The following is a 24,616-nucleotide window of genomic DNA, read 5'->3' as shown; positions in this document are numbered from 1 at the left end:
CCTTTATTCCCATAAACAACACATCCAACTGATAACCTCTTGCAGGAAAAAAGGATTTATGCATGCTGAGGGTGAATGGCTGCACCGTTCACCATGGCTGCAGAGGAAATGACAAACAGCAGGACCAGAGACTCCACAGGGCCTTCCTGAATTGCAGAGATGAGGACTCACCCACCCGCCCCCCCCAAGCAGTTAGCAGGTAACTGGGTATTCAGAAGCTAACTTGCTGTATTAGGACAAGGGCGAGCACTTCTCAGCAGGTCTGATTTCACATCTGAATCTCCTTTCCTTCTGTGGTTCTTCCCTAAAGAGCCACGTGGCAAGGATGCTGTAGCTTCGTTGATTCTGACTTCAACATCCTAGTGACCACTAGCCAGATTTTGGTTCACAATGCTGTCACAAAGCATTTATAACCTGGCTATGTTGAAGCCCTGCATTTTAGTTAGCTCTTACCCAGAGAGAGATTGCTGCCTGGCTTCCTTTATTAATAAGTTAAACACGTGGCAATAATTTAGGGAATATGGGTATGTTCAAGAAGACAATTTTAGCATGAAACCACTAACCACTGAGCTATATTGAAAACACCTTTGTTCTCCTGACTTTTCTTTTCAGTCTTCACAAATACTACTTTCCTTCTTGTATAGCCAATGGTCTTAGTTTCTGATACAGAAATGTATCCCTTTTGACATTCCGACGTCATTTTCAAGTATCTCCTAACTATTACTGCTGCAGTGGGATATTACAAAAAGCAGAATCAGAGGTGTTGGCACACGTGGCATCCCCAACTACCGTGAAATAAAGTCGGAGAGGAACACAGAGGCACAACTCAGGGTGACGCATGGCAAGGGAAAAAGGTGCGCTGCCATCCCGTAGGACTTTTTATGAAATTCGGCTAGAGATGAGTGACCAAGTGTGGATTCCCGGTCTAGAGAATCGCTTTAAATGCAACTATTAAATTCCAGGATCATGCATTAAGCCTAATCTAACAGATGTGCAAAATGTCACCGAGGCTTCTCGCAGGAGAAGTGCCCCTGTCCGAGGCAAAAGGTATGGCCCTGTATCATCACCTATTTTCCAGTATTTGACAGGGACAGACTCCTGGGACTGGTTTCCATTGGCAGATGAGAAAACTCCTAATTCCTCAGCCATGGGAAGGGATTAATATGAAAAGGAAACACAATTATAAATGCTAATAGGATTCACCCTCCCCCCTTCAAATGCAACTTGAGCACTGACACGGCTTACTTACTGTTAATTCATAATATTAATGGAAACCAGTTAATTCACAGGTTATTTATCTCCAGAGAATTGAGAGTCGTGGTCAGAGAAGGCAGCTCGAGGAAATGAATTTTGTGCTTTTGATCTACTTAAACTGACCATTCTCTGGCCCCCTGCTCCCGTCTCCCCAACCCACCAGAGTATTTACCATCTCATTGTCAGACTTGGCTTGGAGGAGTGCTTTACTGGAAAAACCAGTCCCTGCAGGGCAACAGCAAGGCTGGTAGAAAATCCGTATAAAATGGCAGATCTTGCCAGCAGCAGTCTCACAGATTGTCAGTATAGGCGATTTCTCATTTTCATGAGGATCAAACTGTCCTGGGCTGGGCATACAATTCAATTTCCTCTGGCTTTGGATTCACCCAACATGCCATTTCAAAGCCAGAGCAGAAGAGAGGAAGGAAGTTGGATGGCCGGGGCACCTGGCAAATGGTACTCCCATAGGGGCCACAGGGTGATTTCTGTCACTCTGTCTTTTTAATGCATTGTGTTTCAGAGCCAAGAAGGTATTGGGAAAGCCTTTATAGCATTTCAAGCTACAGTCCCAGAACCTGTCTATCCCACCCCCGCCAATCTTCTCAAAGTTCAGACTGCTCCTGAACTGGAGAGAAGCAAAAGAGGAATTTCAACCTCGCAAAGCATGACCTAGAGTCTTAAGCTACAATGCAAACTATTTCACACAGATACTGTTATGACCTTTGAATGGAAAAAAAAAAAAAAGTATGAGATGTGGGGAAGCCTGGGGCAAGAGAAGCTTATTTCAGGCCCAGTGACTTTTCTGCCAGCTTCTCCCAATTCTGTGTGGCAGTGCTGGACAACGATGACTTTCCCTTGTTAATAATCTCGCCACGCGCTGAAAAGCCCCAATATCAAAGGCTTAGTGGAGAAGGCAGAGCCGACTATTTTCACATGTAGTAAGTGACTTCAACCAAAACACACTAGATATGAACTCTCACCCTTGTTTTTTTCATTCCCTGGAAGCAACAAGCTTCTCAGGGCATTCCGTTTACAAAAGACTCTAAATCCAGAAAACAGTGAGTGGGGATGGCTTTAAATCCCCATCATGTATGCAGCATGAAAAATATAAGAGACAAGGCACAATGGATCAAAGAGGTTGCCAGATTAAGCCTTCTGTTGAAAAAAAAAAAAAAAAAACCCTCCATAGGAGTAGCTAAGATTATCATTTTGAATCATGAGGAATGGGGGGAATACCACGTAAATATCAAGTAGGTATCATATGTAAAATGTTAAAATGACCTAACTGACCTTAAATACCTTTTATAGTTATATAAATAGGTGATGGGGGAAAATTCTATGGGCCCTCAGCCCAAATGACAAGCACCAGCTCCTTAAGCTCATTGATTCAAGTAGTATGTACTGAGTGTCTACTGCAGGCTGTGATGGGCTCACTCTAAGATGATCCTCCAAAAACCCTTGACTCCAGGCATTCAGGCCCTTATGTCATCACCTTTCCCTGGAGGGTGGGCTAGATCTAGTGGCTTAGTTTTATTCAGTAGAATAAGGCAAAAGCAATTGTTACAAAAGATACTGGCCATGTACATTGGCTCATGCCTGTAATCCCAGCACTTTGGGAGGCTGAGGTGGGAGGATCATTTAAGGACAGGAGTTTGAGACCAGCCTGGGCAACATAACATCTCTAGAAAAATACTTTTTAAATTACCCAGTGTTTGGTGGTATACCCACATAGTCCCAGCTATTCAAGAGGTTGAGGTTAGAGGATAGTTTGAGCCCAGGAGTTAGTGGTTACAGTGAGCTATGATAATGCCACAAGGAACTAACCATGGCCTTTGGCCAACAGCTAAGGAGATGCTAAGTTCCTCAGTCAAACAGCCCTTGAGGAACTGGGTTCTGCCAAGAATCTCAGTAAAATTAGAAGTGAATCATTCCCCCGTTGAGCTTTAGATGAGACCGTAGTCCCAGTTGACACCTTGACTGTGGCCTTGTGAGAAACCTCGAATCTGAAGATACACAGAAACTGTGAGATGATAAATGTGTATTGTTTTAAGTTGCTCAGTTTGTAGTCATTTGTTGCAAGCAGTAGATAACCATATGCCACGAACTGGGCAGTGGAATAGAATATGTCATTGTACAAATCACAGGGCTCTGTCCTCACTGAGCTGATGGTCTAATTCTAGATCCTAGAGAGGGGGTTGGGGTCCCTGGCTTCTGTAAGGAACCCACACATCACCATTTTCCTTATACTGTTCCATCAGCTATCAAAAGGCGGTTCCCCTCCTTCTAGACGAGTTATTGCCCCTCACAGACCTCGGCTGCTGTGTCACGTCACCGTTTCTAGAGTTTAAAAAGAAGCCATTTGTTTAGAATCCAAGTGCCAACCAAGAAAACTTGGCAAAAATAAAGAGCAAACCCTAAAGGCAGCAAATAAACATCGCTAATCAATTCTGGGATATAGAATTTTCAGTAGCTTTTATGTTTAAACAAACATAAAAAAAAAAACAATTAATTGCAGCACTGAACCTAAGTGAAAGGTGCCCCCGAACAAGGTGCAGGGCATAACGTAGTGGCATGGGCAGCTGTTGTTTCATAACCACAGCAATCAAGTTAAGCACAAACTAATGACGTACCCCAACACTTTTTTTTAAGAGGGGGTATTTTTAATCTGTGCTTCCTTTGCAGCACTGAATGATGACTCCCCAATGTCGTCTCTGAAGATTGGTTAAGTATCAGTTCACTCTCCTAAGCAACACCTCACAGGCCAAACTCTACTCTAAACCACGGGCTCATGCAAGGGGTTTCCTGCCTGATACTCTAAGAGAAACTTAAGCTCCTTGTTGTCATCCTCTATGAAATAAACCTGCTAACTCATCCAAACATTGTACTTCGTTCACAGACAAACCAGTGAAAATTGCTTTTAGGGGGCTATTGTTAAAGCTGCCAGAGCATCTGATTTAAAGGCCTCAGTTAAGCTATGTTTTTTTCAGGGTGGGGGGTTACAGATAGCTTATTTAAGTGGACAAACATCTTAAAATCCACAAATTAGGGAAAATCCTTTCTAGTAAGTGGCAGTCTAAACAAAATCCAGCCCCATCGCAAGGAGGACACAGATTAATGCTAACTGAAGAGTTTAGCTTTATATTTAAAATGCACCTGAGTTCAACAGAGGATAAAATTAAATTGCAATGAGGAAAGACAAAATCTTTCCCAGCAGGCCTTGATTGATAGAACGTGCCATTTGTAGCAGAACAAAATGGAAAACCAGAAAGTTTGTTCCCTACAATCACTGCCTCACTGGGCCAACTCTCTCTCCTCTGAGAAAATAATATGATTTCTTCATAGAGCATGTAGTCTACTTATTTAAGCAACTGTGCTCAGGATCTTTCAATTCTTTCAGCAGTTCGGTTGGAAAAAAACGGTCCCAGTAGGGAAGAGGGAGGTGTAGGTAACATTTAGCCAGGAAGAGGCTGATCTTGTGAAAACTGCCGTTGACAGTAACCTGGGAATAAGTAACTCCATAGAAAACACCCAGATGGATCCCCTGTAGGTGAACACAACAAGCTCATTTTAAACTGCAAGTTGGGTACATAAGACTAGTGCAGTGGTTAAGTGCAGGGCTTCTGAAATCAGGATGCTATACCCTGATTCAAAACCCAGCGTTTCTGCTTAGCAGCTGTTTGGTCATGGGGAAGTGAATTACAATCTACTTGTGCCTCAATTTACTCATAGGTAATATTGAGATCACTCCCCCAAAAAACCTCATAGTGTTGTTAAGAGGATTAAGTGAGTATTTAGCACAGTTCCTGATACATCCAAGATCCTTAAAAACTGTAGCTATAAGCCATTCTTTCCCCAGAGGCAAGCATGCCCTGCTGATACCCAACCAGGAATACACAAAGTTCCAAACAGACTCCTACTTCTGGTTACAGACAGACCAGTCATTTTGGGGTCCTGAACTAAATTCAGTCAATCATAATCCTCTACCCCATCCCAATCTTTCATCTTCTAATCTTTCTTTGGGGATGGAGTCTGGCTCTGTCACCCAGGCTGGAGTGCAGTGGTGCAGTCTCGGCTCACTACAACCTCTGCATCTGGGTTCAAGCGATTTTCCTGCCTCAACCTACCCAGTAGCTGGGATTATAGGCGTGTGCCATCATGCCTGGCTAATTTTTGTATTTTTAGTAGAGACAGGGTTTCATCACGTTGGCCAAGCTGGTCTCAAACACCTAACCTCAGTGATCCACTTGTCTCGGCCTCTCAAAGCACTGTGATTACAGGCATCAGCCACTGCACCTGGCCTTGAATCTTTTAATATAATTTTAACATTTTTCCACCCAGCAGACGAAATCCCCAAACCTAAGAATTATTTTGATTCCACCCCTTTCTTGACCAACTCACTCCCTTTCTTGCTGCCCAGAAAGTCTGGAAGATTCTACCTTCCAAACACATCTTGAATCTGACCACTGCTTCTCTGCAGTTCCTCTGGCCTAACCATATCCTGGCTGAACACCATCTTGAACCTAAACAGCTCCCAGCAGCCTGAACTAACTGGTTTGCCTGCTTTCTCTGCTGTACCCTCCAATCCTTTCTCTGCCTAATAGACAGTACGTATTTTACCCTGGCTGCCACTGGAATCATCTTTAATCAACTTTCAATAAACAAACAAAAAAACTAAAAACCTAAAAACAAAAGTAGACAACAAGGACAAAACACTATTCTGACTGACCTGAGGGTGTGGCCTGGGCATCTGGATATTGAAAAGCTCCCTGGATGACTCTGATGTGCAGGCAGGGATGAGAACCACTGAGTCAGAATGAGCTTTTAAAAATAAATCTAATCATAACCCATGCCAGTGTAAAAGCTCTCCCAGATCTGGGCCCAGCCGAGTTCTGGATTCTTCCAGGATTTCCATGGTTCCCTACAGGACCCCTGGGCCTCCTTCCTCTTCTTAAAATATGCTGAGCATTTCACTGTTGCCAGCCCTTTGCCCCCACTGTTCCCACTGACAAGGCTGCTCATTCCTCAGCTCTTTGCAGGGCAGGTGCTCAGTCATCCGAGCTCAGCTCAATGTGGCTCCTACAGGAAGCCTTCCTTGGCCCATTCCAGATGTTTGCTAACTCAGTACTCTGGTTAGTTTCTTCCTGGCACTAGTCTCAGTGTGTCAATTCCTGAAGCTCAGGGTGCAGCCTAGCTGGTTGGTTCAGCTGAAGAAATCCAGGCTGGAGAGTCCTCAAAGTGTAAGCAGGTCAGAAATCCTCACACCCTCTGGGCATCACAGGGATACTAACTGTAACACATCCTCTCTCCTAGCACTTCCTGTGTTCCCCTGTAATTACCTGTGTAGACATCTGTTCCCTGGAATGGACCGAAGCTCCCTGAGGGCAGGGCTTGCACTTTATTTAGTTTGTTTCATATTTCACCCAGCTCCACTTAGTGCCAAAACAAAGCTGGTGCTGACAAGATGCTTGCTTCCTAGAGGAATAGCAGGTAGCTATTAAAGAGGTGAAGCAGGAGAAAGATGTCAAGGGGACGAAGCTAAAAGAAGACTTTAACGAGGGTATCTATAGAGTTCAAAGACTTCTGGGATTTATGCCCCAAAAACGTGATCCACGTCTTAGCTGTGTGACCTGAGGTTAAGTGACTTTAATCACCCTAGGCCAGTAGACAATGACGCACACCTCCTGGGTGGCTCTGCAGGGGAAAAATGAAAAATGCATGTGACACAGGCATTATTTCTCACTGTATACAGACCAGGGGATTATCATATTGTGATGGGATTTGTTTTTATTTTCTTTTAATCTGTGACTGAAAAGTGGTATGGAATTAGGAGGGAAAGGCAAAAACAAAAAAGATAAAACTTTTAAAATAATAGTCATCATTATCAACGAGGACTGCTAAAGCATGTTTCTAGCCTTTTTCCTTTTTCTAGATCAGAATTTGCTCCTATCACTTCTCAGCCTTTTGGCTAAGATCAAGTGCAGGATTTTCTCCTAACTGGTTAAACACAAGGTCTTCCAAATCAGGTTGCCTTGGTTCAAATTACACTTCTATCACGGATAAGGTGTGACAGGGTCAGCAAACTATGACCACCAAGGCTAATCCCACCCACAGACTGCTTCTGTAAATAAAGTTTTATTGGAACACAGCCATGTCTACTCATTTACATATTACTGGTGGCTGTTTTTGTGCTACAAACCCAGAATCAAGCAGTTGGAACAGAGATCTCATGGCCTGCAAAGTCAAAAATATTGCAATTTGGCCCTTTATAGAAAAAGTTTGCCAATTCCAGTTTTACACAAACAAATTACTTAACTGTCCTAAGCCTCAGATTCCTGAGTCTGGAAAATGGAGATATTAACAAGACTTCCCTCTCAGGGCTGAGAGAGGCCAATGAGATAATCCACATAAAATACTTCACACAATGCCAGGCATGTGGGAAGAATTCAATGATGAAATTACTGAACAGTAAACATTACTGTTAAAATTATCAGTGCTAAACTCCATCCATCCACCTATTCCTTCATTCACCCACTAATTCATATATTCAACAAATATTTACTAAGCACCTAATAAGGGCCAACAATTATACTAGGATGCATTATACTGCAAATATATCTATTAGACAAACAAAAAGCACAGACAAAAGAAAATGAAATTTTCCTGCCACTCAGGTGCTCAAACCCTGTGAATTGTGTAACTGTGGTATCAGTAGACACAGTATTAATACTATGTCAACCAGACTATGAGTTTCGTTTTGTTTGAAGATATACTGCAATAGGAAATCCAGTGCCTCTTCCAGAGTAAGCCTTCAAAATATCTTTGTGGAATGACTGAGAGATTGATAGTTGTTATCAACCAGTGAGGCTTCTAATGATTGTGTAGGAACTGCACAAGTTTTATGGCATGGTAAATTACCTGTGAACATCACACGAAAATCTCCAAAAATCTAGAAACAGCTTTTCACAAATGTGTTAATCAGATCCTGGTATCCCTGCAAATGTAATCAAAAGACTAAGCATGCTCTGAGAAATATGAGAGTTATTTTAGAATGTTAAAAATGCAAAGTTCAACACTTATATGGGGCACAGTGTAATAATTCTGTTGGTAGAACAACATACAGAATTAAAGCAGTTTGTGAGCTAACTGGGAAAAGTCCCCTTTAAATTCTTGAACTTTATTCTTACAATTTCAGATAAAACCTTTTTAAAATGTATTGTATGCTTCGTTGCCTCCTTAAACATAATTTAAGCCTCTGTAAATGACTAAAGATGGTCCTTTTGAATAATAATTGGGTGACCAGGTTCTAATAAAGCGTTAAGTCTCAGGGTAATATTCCCATGCAAGTGTTGTAGAAAGTAAAGAGACACAGAACCCTGCCGAGCTCTCTAGTGAATGGAGGATGTGTGTTTTAGTACACGGATATGGTGACATATAAATTGGTGCCTGTGAACCTTTAAAATTATTTTAAAATTATTGTCTGTGCATTAGCTTCTCAAGACTTTTAGGTAACTGACCCTCTTGGAAGCTGGGTGACTTATAAGAAGTCTCATTAGGAAACAACTCTACAATGCAGAGGTCCTTAGTTTAAAATGGTCTTCCCATTAGACATTGAGGTCTCAGATGAAATGTGTGTTGTGATTTGCTTGTTATCTTATTTATTCATTGAGGTATAACATAAACCAGTCAGCTATGCAAATGTTAAGTATATAGTTAGATGAATTTTCACATCTGAATACACCCATGCAACCTCAGCCAAATGAAGACAAAAAATTTCCAGAACTCCGGAAGGCTTCCGTAAGACCCTGCGGCTGACAGCCCCATATTCCATACATTGAATGGAAACATACACCAGAATCTTGTCTCACCTTCTTTCACTCATCAGTGTATCTGTGAGATTCACCCACGTTTGTCCAAGTAGTAGCAGTCATTTTTATTGCTGTAGAGAATACCATTAGGTGAAAATATCACAATTGATTCATCCAATGATTTGCTGTGTTCATGGTAAATTATTTCTCTTTCTGTTGCATAAAGCATCATCAACTTGATGCAGTCTATGGAAAGGAGATTTTGAGCCAATAAAGCACATCAGAGCAGGGTATAACATTTCAGGAAAGGAGGCAGCACAGAAATCATGCTGAATTTTAACTTTTTCCAAAGGGTACCAAAAGGCCTACCTGCTGATGGATTCTCACTCTGTCCTATGACAACGGGGGTCAGCAGAACCTCATAGGCAAGGGCAAGGAGTTTAAGAGCTGGGCAGACAGGCTCTGGCTAGCTGGCTGACTTTGAGCAAGTAACTTCACCTTCTTGAGACTCAATTCCCCCAACTCTGAAATCAAGACAACACTGACAATAACCTCTTCCAGCTGCCATGAGAGTTGCTACATGTATCAAATAAACACCCCAAAATACTGGTTATTACTGTAATGGAAAAAGTTGCTTTCAATACACTGAAAGTTTGACTGGCAAATTAAAAACATCATAGTAGGCCGGGTGCGGTGGCTCACGCCTGTAATCCCAGCACTTCAGGAGGCCGAGGCGGGTAGATCACGAGGTCAAGAGATCGAGACCATCCCGGTCAACATAGTGAAACCCCGTCTCTACTAAAAATACAAAAAATTAGCTGGGCATGGTGGCACGTGCCTGTAATCCCAGCTACTCAGGAGGCTGAGGCAGGAGAATTGCCTGAACCCAGGAGGCGGAGGTTGCGGTGAACCGAGATCGTGCCATTGCACTCCAGCCTGGGTAACAAGAGCGAAACTCAGTCTCAAACAAAACAAAACAAAACAAAACAAAAAAACATAGTAAATTTGCTTTTTGAATAACCCTTTGCAATTGTATTCTTTCCCACTATGAGAATGTGCCTTGGGGCCAGGAGTGATGGCTGACACCTGTAATCCTAGCATTTTGGGAGGCCAAGGCAGGTGGATCCCTTGAGACCAGGAGTTTAAGACCTGCCTGGGCAAAATGGCAAACCTCTGTCTCTGCAAAAAATACAAAAGTTATTGCCACTGTACTCCAGCCTGGGTGACAGGGTGAGACCCTGTCTCCAAAAAAAAAAAAAAGTGCCTTGGATCAATGAATATGGTGCCCGGTGTAGTTACACTCTAGAATCTAAGTTGAAATTCTGAGATAACAAAAAGAAATTGGTAATACTGACTTCAAGCAGATATATAAGTGACATATTAATTCTCTTTGGGTTTGGGTTTGGCTGTGGGTAAAGAGCAAACATGAGTTTCAGTCTTTCCTCCATTATCAATCACTTTCCATAGAGTGGTCACCTTACCTGCTTATATTCCCAACCCCTTGAAAACCTCTTGATACATGCTACCAAACAAAATTTTAGTTGAGAGTCTACACCCAAGATAAACAATCTTTAAATCACCCAAGGGAAAGGGATTTTTTCATGTGTGATCTCTAGTCATCTGCATTAATGTTGAGCAGATAAACCAATAGGAAGGTTATCTATGAATTGTAGATACTCTGCACACCACCTTCCATGAAACCTGAGGGAGATGAAAATTCTGTCTGGTTGGTAGTCAGGTCAGTCGGGTGTAGATCAAGAGGTAGGAAGATAAGAGATGAGAAAAATGTGATGATGCCCTGAAAATCTCTATTTCTCTGATGCCCTGAAAATCCAAAAGCTTTAACTGTGCCTGTGTACAACTGAAACGCGCAGTTGAATCCCAGTTTAGCAAAACTATGTCAATAAATACTAGTCTAAAAATGTAAATTATCATATTTTTTGAGGCTTTAATAAACAGGTATTAATATTTTTATGGCTGGGCGTGGTAGCTCATGCCTATAATTGTAGTGCATTGTGAGGCTGAGATGGGAGGACTGCTTGAGGCCAAGAGTTCAAGACCAGCCTGGGCAACATAGTGAGACCCTGTCTCTACAAAAAAAATTACAAATTAGTAGGGCAAGGTGGCCTGTACCTGTGGTTCTAGCTGCTCAGGAAGCTGAGATGGGAGGAATGCCTGAACTCAGGAGTTTGAAGCTGAAGGGACTTATGATTGCACTAATGGACTCCAGCTTTGGAGACAGAGCAAGATCCTGTCTCAAATAAATAAATAAACACATTTTAAATATTATCTTAGTATGTTTAGAGGTTAACATTCCTCATTCTTCCTCTTACTGACTCTGTTACAGAACTCAAACTGTTGAAGTATATGAAGTGCTGTGGCTGCTACACGTAGGAAAGAGGAAGAATGAGATGTCACAACAGCACAAGGAACTTGTGAGTTACAATAATGACTCCCAAACAAACATAAAAAAAATACACTGTGTTAATGAACATATGGTCAGCTGACTACTGGTGCACTTGGTTAAGGGGGTTAAATGAACCACAGCCTTTCAAAATTAAAACTGAGTATACTTGTTGACCTAGGAAATCTTTTTTTTTTTTTTTTTTTTTTTTTTTTTTTTTTTTTTTTTTTTTTAAACAAAGTCTCAGTTTGTCGTCCAGGCTGGAGTGCAGTGGTGGGATCTCCACTTACTGCAACCTCCTCCTCCCAAGTTCAAGTGATTCTCCTGCCTCAGCCTCCCAGGTAGCTGGGATTACAGGCGCACGCCACCACATCCAGCTAATTTTTGTATTTTTAGTAGAGATGGGGTTTTTGCCATGTTGGCCAGGCTTGTCTCGAACTCTTGACCTCAGGTGATCTGCTCACCTCGGCCTCCCAAAGTGCTGAGATTATGGGCATGAGGCACTGCCCACAGTCAGAAATCCACTTCTAAGACTTAAAAAAAATAATGTGGATAAGTGGATATGGATATAACCATCTGAATCCGTCACTGTTGTTCATCAGAGGATGAAAATCTGAAGGTACTCTAAAAAATCCATGAATAGGCACCTAGTTCAATTATGGCATCACCATTTATTGTCACACTATGAAGTAGTTAAAAAGAATAAGGAAAATACCTACTAACATCAAGACATTATTATTATGTATTAGTAGGATCAAAATCACTTTATAGTAGTTTTATTGTATTTGGGTAACATATTTATAAGTGTTTTTAAAACTTCTGACAGCAGGAAAGCAAACCTTAGTGGTTCCCTCCAGAGAGTAGGGTCCCCTTTTCCTTAACAGGCCCTCATGTTGCTTGACATTTGTACGAGCGTGATCATTTTTAGAATCAGAAAAAGTGATCTGCATTTTGACAACACATTGTATTCAAATGTTGATATGCTGCATATGTCAATTTTGATATATTTATATATAATTTTGCATATTTGTATAAATATCAAATTTAGTATGCATATTTTATGATTTGGATTTGTACATGTATCAAATTTGGCACATTTGTATCAGCTATATAAATGATTAAATGATAAATAAATATTTATATATGTCTATATCCCGGCAAACATTTCAGCAAAGAGCAGCCCAGGGTGAGTGGCAGGAACTAGGGTCGTGGTGACCAGTTTCCAGCCGGCTGCTATGTTTCTGACAGTGTCAGATGCTGTCAAACCAGAGCTGGACTCCTCTGTGGCAGGTAATAGGAACAAGCCATATTCCCACACAGTTCATCTTTAATCTGCTTCTCCTCCCATGAAGAGCTGGATGAGGTCAGGAGATGCCAATATGGAATTTCTCAGTGAACTTCTGGGAGCCTGGCCTCATCCTGACCTGGGTAGGAGCGTAAGAAGATGTTGCACTAAACCTAAGAAGCTAGTTTCCCAAATAGGTCTAAAGTTAAGTCAACTCTGAGACACGAATCATTTTTTTCCCCAAGAATTGTGATATATCTAATTCTCTATAATTAATAGGACCTGAGGTGACATGGTCTGCTCTGAAAGGTGAAAGAGACCTAAAGACATATACCCCAAAGTGACTCCAAAGAAATAGTCACAGAAGAAGAGTCAAGCATGGACATCTGATGCCAAATTGGAGAAGTCACCTCAGGTATGAGTTGCTGTTTATCTTTCCCATTCCATCAGGACCGCTACTCACAGACATGAACGCACACACACATCTTAGGGACACCGTCATTTTTCCAGGTGTTACCCTGATATCAGTTGTGATCTCTTTCATTTCACCAACAGAACCTCTGAAACCTCAGCACAAATGACTGCGGTCACTGCCTCTAATGCCCAGGTAGGACTCGCAAAGGTCTACCTTCAATGCTAGAAGCAATCCGTTCCTCAAATCATAATAACAGTTCAACTGGGAGCTTATAAGGAACCATTCACTATCCTAGTGCTTTACATTCATTATTTCTCTTTATCTACAGCAGGCGTCCCCAAACGATGGCCCGCAGGCCGCATGCGGCCCCGAGGCCATTTATCCGGCCCCCCGCCACACTTCAGGAAGGGGCACCTCTTTCATTGGTGGTCAGTGAGAGGAGCACAGTATGTGGCGGCCCTCCAACGGTCTGAGGGACAGTGAACTGGCCCCCTGTGTAAAAAGTTTGGGGACGCCTGATCTATAGCAACCCTAAGAGTTAGAGCAAATAATCATTCTCACATAACAGCTCTGCCAATTAAGGCTTTGAGAGAACAAATGTTTGCCTAAAGGGATAGCTAGAGAGTGGTAGTGACTGGCAGAGTGGGGTGGCTGATGCCTGTAATCCTAGCACTTTGGGAGGCTAAGGGCAGTGGATCACTTGAGGTCAGGAGTTCAAGACCAGCCTAGCCAACATAGTGAAACAACGTCTCTACTTAAAAAATACAAAAATTAGCTGGGTGTGGTGCTTACACCTGTAATCCCAGCTAATCGGGAGGCTGAGGCAGGAGAATCGCTTGAATCCAGGAGACAGAGGTTGCAGTCAGTGAGCCAAGATCATACTACCGCACTCAAGCCTGGGCAACAGAGTGAAACTCCATCTTAAAAAAAAGAAAAAGAAAGAAAGAAAAACAAACAAAGTGGTAGTGACTGGCCTTAAGCCTGGAGCCGCGGTGTTTCTGGTATAACCCAAGCCACTGCCTACTCATCACAATTCCTATACCTCATATGCACGGTTTCCTTTTAGGCCTAATGACCATTTATCTAACCCTTCAAATCCTTAAGAATGGCAGGAAACACCAAAACAATTTTTTTTTAATTCCTACTGATTCACACAAACACGTAGATGAGGGCTCTGAAGACAGACATGAAAAACAACATCCTCAATTTGTGTAGGGAAAACCATGTTTCTGTGGGACAACTGACATTTAAAGGAAAAAAGGATCCAGAGTGAGAATGACATTTCAGGAACACCGTGTTAGAAAATGGGCTAGGCGTGGTGGCTCATGCCTGCAATCCCAGCACTTTGGGAGGCCAAGGCCAGAGGATCACTGAGGCCAGGAGTTTAAGATCAGCCTGGACAATACAGTGCGACCCTGTCCCTACTAAAAATTTGAAAACGAGTCAAGCATGGTGACGCATGCCTGTAGTGCCAGCTACTTGGAGGCTAAGATGGAAGAATTCCTTGAGCCTGGGAGGTTCCAGGCTGCAGTGAGCTATGATAGTAATACTGCACTCCAGCCTGGGTGACAGAGAAAGACCTTGTCTCTAAAAAGAAAAGAAAATGATAGGGTCCTTTCACTTCAGTACTTATTAGAGAGCCTTTATTATGTTAATGCACACTGCGTCTAAGAGGAAGCTATGCTAGAGTAGACAGCACTTTCCAGGACTTGCCGGAGGTTGAGCATCTCCTGGTGCTCCTCATTGGATGCTCTGGGAAAGGCTGGCCTGGCAGATTCCAGAGTACCACCCTCAGCAGCAGCTTCCGAGCTCCACAGGCACTGCCTGTCTGTTTGACTTAACTTCTCTACAAGAACCGCACAGAGAAGGGGATACAGTTCCACTCTAGGAACTCACTAGAACAATTCTGGAATAATAACATCTTAAATATTATTCCATATAGTGTACACGTAGGAAGAGAAACCACACTCCCGGCATCTGGCCAAGAATCTTGGCTGTGTAAAGGTTTCAAAGCTAGAATCACTTCTCACAGAGCCCTACAATCTCCAAACCAATGACATTCCGCACGCTCTCCTGCTTCATCCCACACAGCTCGCTTCCAGTAATTCATACAGCAAAAGAGATGCCTGCCTCCTAAAGCCCCAAAGCGTGCATATTCAGATACCGTTTCAAAGATCTAGTATCAGAAACTATTTATTTTCACTGATTACAGAGAAGCTACCAACTTAGAGCCCTCGCAATTTCTACCAGCAAGTATTGTGTGTGCAGAGAAAATGGAAAACAATTGAAAAGACAAATGAACACGCATGCTCTTAGAAATGTGAACGGATTGCACAGAACAGAATACTGGTGTTCTGCAACATTACTTAGCCTAGAAATATGAAGCAATACAAATGCTAATGGGACCGTATGCTGCCTTGCAAACTCTATTGCATTGTTGCTTAACTTTTCACACACACAGGTCCCATCTGTCTGACAAACTTGCAAGGTAGAGCATGAGTATCATTCCTTTTCTTTTTTTTTTAAAGCATCCACTCCAATACCAAGCCTGTGCATGTTACCAAATAAATCTCTGCTGAGTGGATAAATGCCTTCATATTACAGAAGCATAAGAGGACATTTACTTATTTTATACTCAATACAGTCCCATTCAGCACCTGATTACAGAATGTCTGATGTAATCAGACTGAAATCAAATCAGTTATTGAGCATGCTGAACAAAAGAGCTGTTGGTCACAAGTTGGTACTTTGGTGGCAATTCTCTTTTAGGTGGCTTCTCTCTTAGCCCATCTCTTTCAATTAGGGTCCTGTCAGGGAATAGAAACCATGTCAGTAATTTGAGCAGGGAACATTTAATATGTAAAGAATTGCTAACAAGTAAAAGGTAGTTACTTATCAAAAAGGGGGAGGGAGGTCTCTAAGGAGTAAAGAAAAAGCCACTGCAAAATAGAAAGAAAATCTATTATTTGTAGAATAGAGAGAGAGACAGTGAACAAGAAAGAAACTAAGATCTCAGAAGAAGACCCTCGCGACAAGGCTGACACTTAGTCCTTGAGAGGGCATGAATGTCACAGGGACATGGAACCTGTGGCAGAAACTACTGCCAGAGGGCGTGCTGCCGATGGTTTATAGGAAGGGCCCACTAGGTGATGAAGAAACTCTGGATTGAGAGCTGACCAGAGCACACCCAGAAGAGTGGCTCACTGGGTTGTGGAAAAATTTATCGGAAAGCATAGGTCAGAAGGAGCAGCCCAGAAAGACACCTGCTGGAGGGTGTGGGCCGCAGCTAAGAGCTGCCGAGGTGAGTGGCACTGCCTGGGCCTCCTCCCTCTTGCTGATCAGCTGCCTACAGGGCCCTTAAGCAGCAGAGAGCAGGAGGGGAAGCCCCACCTCCGACTTTCCCTCTGTAGCGTCCCCAGCATTTTCTATAGACACCGCCCACTGCTGCACCAGCTATAAAAGGAGGAAGGTTTCCAGGGTTCTGGACCCGGATCGCAAAGCTAGGCAAGAAAAGATAAATTTGTAACTGAGAGGTAATAAAGGACTAACTGGTATACATTTCATTAGAGAGTCTGAGTGAGAGGGCAGAGATTTCCATGGATTTATCATCAGCAGATAATAAACATTCTATAAGGCATTGATTAAAAGCTTTTCCTCTCCATAAAAGAAGAATGGGAATTTAGGAATTAGTTAGTACAATGGCTAGCACAAGTAGGTGCTCAATAAATATGTAATGAATGAATGGATGAATAAAAAAATATGAGTTTTTACTGTTTTATCTTTGACCATGACTCTGGTTAGTTTTCGAGTTTGAGAAAAGAATATTGGCATTCAGACACCAAAATATGTATTCGGTACATTTTCTGTTACAAGATCAATTAAGAAACTTTCACTATAATATGTACCATATATTACTCAAAACTCAATTCACAAAACAAAATCTCCAGAAGAGGTCTTGATCCATTTTATACACTGGTTTTTACAGCAGAAATAAACAAGTCTTCAAGTTAGCAGGTTATTGCCTGGGACTTAGAAACATTTGTTTGAGTTATAAAAAGCTATCTTCTTTGTGTTATCTGTTACAACTATATTTCATGTGCATTTATTATGCTGTAGGCATATCAATGTGTCTTTAACAGCCCAGAAGCTTCCTTTTAATGAAAATTTGGGGACACAAAAATCTCAAATTAGGAGGTGACTAATCATATTACAAAAGTATGCTTCATGGTATGAGTGATTTACCATATAGATCACTGGAACAGTTGGCTCCCATGATGTAACTATGAATCTGATTCTATTGACAAGATTTGGATGGAAACATAATTCTTAGCAGGCATGCCAACTATAAAAAGTGAGATATCACCAACCATATGACTGTCATTTCTATTTCTGTAATTGCTTCACAATTCTCTTTAATTGGAACACCTCTAACTTACAGGTGAGAAAGATCCGGGTTCAAAATAGGAAATCAAGTTCTTGATGCTGAGAGTAGCCTGATACTGATATTGCCAGTGAAAGTAATCCAGAAAAGGCAGTTATCATTTTCCTCTTCAGTAAGGTTCCTGTATTAATACCAATCATTACATTCTTCCTATGGAAACCATATGATTCCTTAGAAAGGAGACTGGATATGTTACACACTCAAAGATAGTGCTACGGAAACAGATACAATTAAAATACTTTTAGGTATGTTATACACCCAAAGATATTCAGTGCTACAGAAACAGATACAATTAAAATACTCTTAGGTATGTCACTTCCATCAGAGGAAGCCAGGCCAGATGAAACATACCAGTGTCTGTTTCTATTCCTAGAGGAGAGTACAGTTTCATCAAATATACCAAGAGGCCTTGGTGAAACCCCCCTCTACAAAAAATACAAAAGTTAGCAAGGTGTGGGGGCACACACCTACTGTCTCAGCTACTGAGGAGGCTAGGGTAGGAGGATTGCTAGAGCCTAGGGGAGGTAAAGGCTGTGGTGAACCGTGATTGCACCACTGGACCCCAGCCTGGCCAACAGAGTGAGATCCTGCCTCAAAAAAAGAAAAAGAAAAAGAAAGTCTTTAAATGTATATAGGGGACCAGGCGCAGTGGCTCAAGCCTGTAATCCCAACACTTTGGGAGGCCGAGGCAGGTGGATCACGAGGTCAAGAGATCGAGACCATCCTGGTCAACATGGTGAAACCCTGTCTCTACTAAAAATACAAAAAATTAGCTGGGCATGGTGGCGTGTGCCTGTAATCCCAGCTACTCAGGAGGCTGAGGCAGGAGAATTGCCTGAACCCAGGAGGCGGAGGTTGCTGTGAGCCGAGATCGCGCCATTGCACTCCAGCCTGGGTAACAAGAGCGAAATTCCGTCTCAAAAAAAAAAAAAAAAAAAAAAAAGTACATAGGGGACCAAAAAAATCAGGACTAGGACTCTAAAACAATTATCTACAATGCATCAGGACAGACAACATTTAGCTGTTGGATATCTTACAGAGATTCCCCACTCTGATCTCACTTTCCTGAATTATGACTTTCAGCAATGCCCTGCTTAGTGTATGGTATCTGCTGAGATGTTCCACTAATGGGCTACTCAACTCTGATGTTAGAGTTCAGTAACATAAAGAAAAATCACTCAGCATAAATCGGTGACATCCTCCCCAATCTTCTCTAGGTTCTGCCTCTGCTTCCATGACGGCAAAACTATCGATTTAGAAAATCTGCCCATAACCTTCTTTTCAGTTTTGTTGTAGATAATATAGTTTTATCTGGGAAGTACACATACAGATTAGTAAGGTTACCATGAAAATAAAACTTAATAACTTCATTTTAGATTGTGACTATAAAGATCAGTTACTGTGATACAGTCTTTGTATTTATAAGAAAGTTAGAAATAATCCCTAAATGTGTTAATGTTTCTACAAAAATAATTCTACCAGACATCCTTAAAGCATAGATTGCATCTGTTACATTCATGGTTGTTCCCTGGGCACATAGTATAATATTCATTAAACATTTATTAAGTGAATTATTTAATGACATTGAGAAAATACCAAGAGATCCAAGTTGATAGATGAATGTGGGCAACAGGTTACTGGATAAACTGACCAGCTCCTGATTCCCAAATCATACATCAAAGGCTCCATGTTATCTCTGAAACTGGTAGAATCTGTGATTTGTAGAACCTCCACTGTCCAAACTGAATAATACCAAATTCACCTATATTGTGGCACTACTGTATGTTCCCTTAAGGTAATTTCTTACGCACTCGGAGGCAACTCCATCAGCCTCTCCTCCAGAAAGTCTTCAGGAAACCTTCTATTCTTAAACGCCTGTCTAGGCAAGTAAACTAATGCTTATGTGAAGAAAAGCAAAAATTAAAATGAGGTTGTCTATGCCAGATCTTCACTCTCCTGTTGACACTATGGCTTTCCAGTTGTTGATTTTAGTTGTCTGTATTAGAAATTCATTTGCAGCAACATAATTAATACCAGTCTTGAATTTTCTCAAGTTTTATTTGCTGGAAAAGAAATCATGTCGAAGTCTAACAAAACTATGGCAGTAATTAACTCAAATCACACACCAGAACATTAATATAGCTATTTGGCTACTGCTGCTAATACAGATGCCCTGGAAATACAATGAATTTTCCCCCTGACAATGACTAAAACATGTTATTTGTCTTTGTGGAGCACCATCCATAAATATCTGTGAACGACTGTTTTATTCCCCCAACATCACGCTATAGCAATGAAGTTCCCAGATCTATTAATAAAAAATACAGCAATTCACCATTCCAAAATGACCACATTTCTTTAACTGAGGTGTTTCTCCCCTGAACTGTGCGGCTTAAGTAATGATGATTTCTATATTGTATTATTAACTGCAAGGAATGAGGAAAGATAAATAGGCAAACTAAAAATAAAAATGTATCCTATTACCAAGACATAAACAATGCTACTGTTTTGATTACTAGACTTCTAATCTTGTTTTAATGCAATAGTCCTAGAACAATGCAGTAATCCCAGCGTAATGCAAGGTTTAAAAAATCTGCAAAGCTCTGAAGTTTTTACATATAACGTATGACCTCGCAGATCATCAATTCCAGCTTTCATTCCCACTCATAGAAATGTACATGGGAAGGCCTTTTCTCAATGAAATGTGTAAGTGAATTCCGTTCCTCATCAAAAGCAAGCCTAATGAAGAAGCAAGGAGTTAAGCTCAAGTCCACTATTTAAAAAGGTTCCTAATTGGCATAAAACACAAATATTAGTCTACTTTTCTCCACTGGGCACTGAAATTGCTATGAAATAGCCTATTAGTGCCTGCTGCATACAAGGTACTTCATCATGATTTACTGAGTGAATGACTGAATGAACAAATAAATAAAGCCAAGATAATTATCCAGAGAAAGACAATTTCCAGATAACAAGGCAAAGGGCTGAAACCCCTTTATGTCAGACTTCTCAGTATTAGGTAGAATTGTACTGATTTTCAGTGATTAAATAAGTATTCTGGAATTTCTAAAGCTGTAGGATTTCATGCCCAAATCTATTTGGCTGACAAAACAAAGCAAAAGAAGACAATACCCACAAATCATGGAAGGAGAACCGGATGGAAGGCCAGCAGGGCTATATGCAATCATTTCACCATGACCCTGTGCCTGAGTCCATGAGTTGTATAAAACAGTACCATAACCGTGTCCTTCTGCCATTGGCAAATAAAACAAAACAAAATAAAAAATCTCGACAAGGTTCCAAATCAGTATTGCCATAAAATGCATTTTGTGTTTTGGCAGAAGGTAAAGCAAATAAAGCTCCCTCCCACGTAGCAGCAAGCTTAGGCTCCATAAAGTAACAAAAATATACCTGACACTCCAGACCCTGAGCTAACAACATTGGGGAATCAGAGAGATGGCACAGTGTTGACTGCGCTTTTATTTCATTTATAATTTTATTACAACAGGATTCTGCACCTGATGGTGAGAATACCAAGTGAGAGGTTGAAATGATGAGCAACTCTTGGTAAAATGCAGGTTGCTTTAAGGTTTGGGTCTACCCCCAAAATTGTATCAAAACTCTATAAGCCGTTGAGACCACGATTCAACTCCTCGGCTGGTGGGGTTTCTAGGCTGCCCACTTCCTCTGCCTCGTCTCTGGATGCTGCCTCAGCCTGTGTGCCTGGATTCGCTAGTGACAGGTGTCATCAAAATGCAGACACAGATACTCTGCCACCTGGCCTGGGCTGGCCGCTTTTATTCACCATCTGTCCCAAAATGACATCAGAATGAAAAGAGGATCTATCTGTAGGAGAAGGCATCATTGGCTTGAAATTTCTTCATGGGAACCAAGGAGATGGATCAAGCTAGAAGGTAATTATGTATTCCTTTCTAGGGCTGGCCTCTCTAGGCATACCTCAGATTATGGAAACAGGAAAAAGGTTTGAAAACCATGACACTGGAATCCCAGGCACTTAAGATGGGAAATTATTATTTTGCTCTTAGTGTGTTCTTTTAGAAGAATTGTAGTTAGACATGTAGGAAGAGAAGGCAAAACCCTGCTTAGCACTGAAACTCATGGGGAACTACTGAGAGTTAAGAGCATTTCATTAAGACCTTCAGTATCTCATCAAGGCCTTCATTTAAGGGACTTGTTCCTAGAACAATGCAAAAGACAGGCTTCCGCAGGCCACCAGTCCAAGCATGCCACAGAAAGATCACAGTCTCGAGGTTGAATGATCCAATAGCTGGAAACACAAAATAAAAGACACCTGATGAGGAACAGCTGAGGGTCAGGAAAAAAAATGTCTCTTTAAAAAAGGTGATTTGATAGGTCTAAAAATCTTCTTTTATAGAAAGAAAACAAGAAAAGCAAAGATGCCATAAAAGATGACCTGGTAGGATACAACAAAAAGACTTGTGATTTAACTCCTGATTTTTAGTACCTGGAGGGGGGGATATGACACTAAGTAATCTAGAGGAACAAGCTAAGAAATGCCTTTTCAAAACTTCTGAACAATACTAAATCTTCCATTTAGATGATAGTATGAATGCAAGAGAAATTACTGGTAGGTGCCCTGTAATATGAGCAACTTTTATATTTCAGCATAATATACTTCGTTTTCCTAACCAATGCTCCTGATATGGGGAACAAAGCTTACAAGTAAGAAGAACAATTATTCCTGTGTTGCAGCCACTGACCTCTCAGACCTCTATAGTGGTCACTGCTAGAGAGTAGTCATGATTTATTCTGCAGGAAAAACAGAACAAAACAAAGCAGATTTCCTAGCAACCAGTATTATAGAAATTCCCACTCAAAATGGACACCATTCTATTCATTTTCATTTTTCAAAGAAAGGTGTCCAGGCTGTCACAGCGGCTCACACCTGCAATCCCAGCACTTTGAGGCGGGCACATCACGAGGTCAGGAGTTCGAGACCAGCTGGCCAATATGATGAAACCCCGTCTCTACTAAAAATACAAAGATCAGCCGGGCGTGGTGGTGCACACTCCTAGTCCCAGCTACTTGGGAGGCTGAAGCAGAAGAATTGCTTGAACCCAGGAAGCAGAGATTGCAGTGGGCCGAGATCGCGCCACTGTACTCCAGCCTGGGGTGGAAGAGTGAGACTCGGTTTCCAAAAAAAGAAAAAGAAAAAGAAAAAAAAAGAATGGGGTCCAAACACTTATTTAAATTATCCACACTGCACTAAGCTCTAGACCAGACACTAAGGATGCAAAACATGGGTAAAATACAAGACCCCCTTAGAAAGCTTACCTGTGAGAAAACAGAGTGAGCCTCTATCCTGCTACAAAAAAATTACTAAAGAATATGATAATAACAGGGGAAGATATGAGCAAATACATTTTAAATAGGAAAGAAAAGAAGGAATGCCAATCAAAGTAGTGGAAAAAAGTCCATTCTCACTGATAACTTAAGAAAAGGCCAGGCGCGGTGGTTCACATCTGTAATCCCAGCACTTTGGGAGGCCAAGGCAGGCGGATTACAAGGTCAAGAGACCAAGACTATCCTGGCCAACATGGTGAAACCCTGTCTCTACTAAAAATACAAAAATTAGCTGGGTGTGGTGGCTCATGCCTGTAGTCCCAGCTACTCAGGAGGCTGAGGCAGGAGAATTGCTTGAACCCAGGAGGCGGAGGTTACAGTGAGCCGAGATTGTGCCACTGCACTCCAGCCTGCTGCTTGGTGACACAGTGAGACTCTGTCTCAAAAAAAAAAAAGAAAAGAAAAGAAAAGAAAAAAGAGATACCATTTCTTTGGCCTGCATCAGGAGAGATTCTGAAAGATAATAATGCCTGCTGTTTATTTGTGTACGCCAAAATGGACAGAGTTACATACTTGATGGAGTGCAAACTGGTACAATGGTTTTGGAAAACTTTGGAAATAAGTATCAGGATTTTTTAAATAGTTCATTGTCTTTGGTCTATATGGTTCCATTCCCAGAAAGTGGTTCACAGGAGAAGAAATCAATCAGCAGGGTTAGGTTTGGGCCAAACTAAAACATCTGGATTTTATTCACGGGCCACTGGAGGCCACTGCCAAGTTCTACATGAGGATAATGATGAAAGAAAAGTGCTCCTAGTTAGCATCAAGGGAGCATGCAGGATGGTCTGGAAGGCTGAGAGTCTGCAGTCAAAGTGAACATTTCAGATACTTTTGTACTATAAAAGTATACGGTAAGAAGTGAAGTGTTTATGAAGGGTTAGGCACAGTGGCTCACACTTGTAATCCCAGCACTTTGGGAGGCTGAGGTGGGCAGATCACGAGGTCAGAAGTTCGTGACCAATCTGGCCAACATAGTGAAACCCTATCTCAACTAAGAATACAAAAAATTAGCCCAATGTGGTGATGTGCACCTGTAATCCCAGCTACTCAGGAGGCTAAGAGAATAACTCGAACCCAGGAAGCCAAGCCTGAAGTAAGCAGAGACGGTACCATGGCACTTCAGCCTGGGAACCAGTGTGAGACTCCATCTCATAAATAAATAAATAAATAAATATTACTGTAAAGTTAGTGAAGTTGAAACAAACAGTTACTCTTTGGCATGGTAGAGTTCCTGTATGCATATTATGTGATGGCCTGTTGAAATTTTCCACATCTCAATTGTCTGCTTTGGTTTTTACAGACTAAAGTTCTGTGTTACTTTCCTTAAAGTTATCCTATCAAACTAAATTTGCTGCAACTCATGATGCAATAGAATTTCTGAGATAGTAGTTAAGTGACTGCTTTATTTTTTTTAATAATTGTTCAACATAAACAAAAGTAGAAAGAATAAGTCTAATGAACTCCTATGCAGCCATCACGCAGTTTCATGACCAGTTTTCTTCAGTCTACATCCTCACACTCCTCCAGTTATGCTAAAGGAAATCCTCAATCTTCTTCTCCTTTTTCTTTTTTTTTTTTTTGGATGGAGTCTTGCTCTGTCACTAGGCTGGTGCGCAGTGGTGCGATC

General features: G+C 41.5%; 1 protein-coding gene across 3 annotated transcripts in view; it reads right to left on the bottom strand.

Annotated features, from left to right (window-relative positions):
* Nucleotides 1-24,616, bottom strand: part of PTPRG (protein tyrosine phosphatase receptor type G) — a 777,462-nt gene that overhangs the window by 176,180 nt on the left and 576,666 nt on the right. The window lies entirely within an intron of this gene.

Source organism: Saimiri boliviensis, chromosome 8 (genome assembly GCF_048565385.1).
Source record: "Saimiri boliviensis isolate mSaiBol1 chromosome 8, mSaiBol1.pri, whole genome shotgun sequence".
Lineage (NCBI taxonomy): Eukaryota > Metazoa > Chordata > Mammalia > Primates > Cebidae > Saimiri > Saimiri boliviensis.
This window is presented reverse-complemented; position numbering and strand designations above follow the sequence as displayed.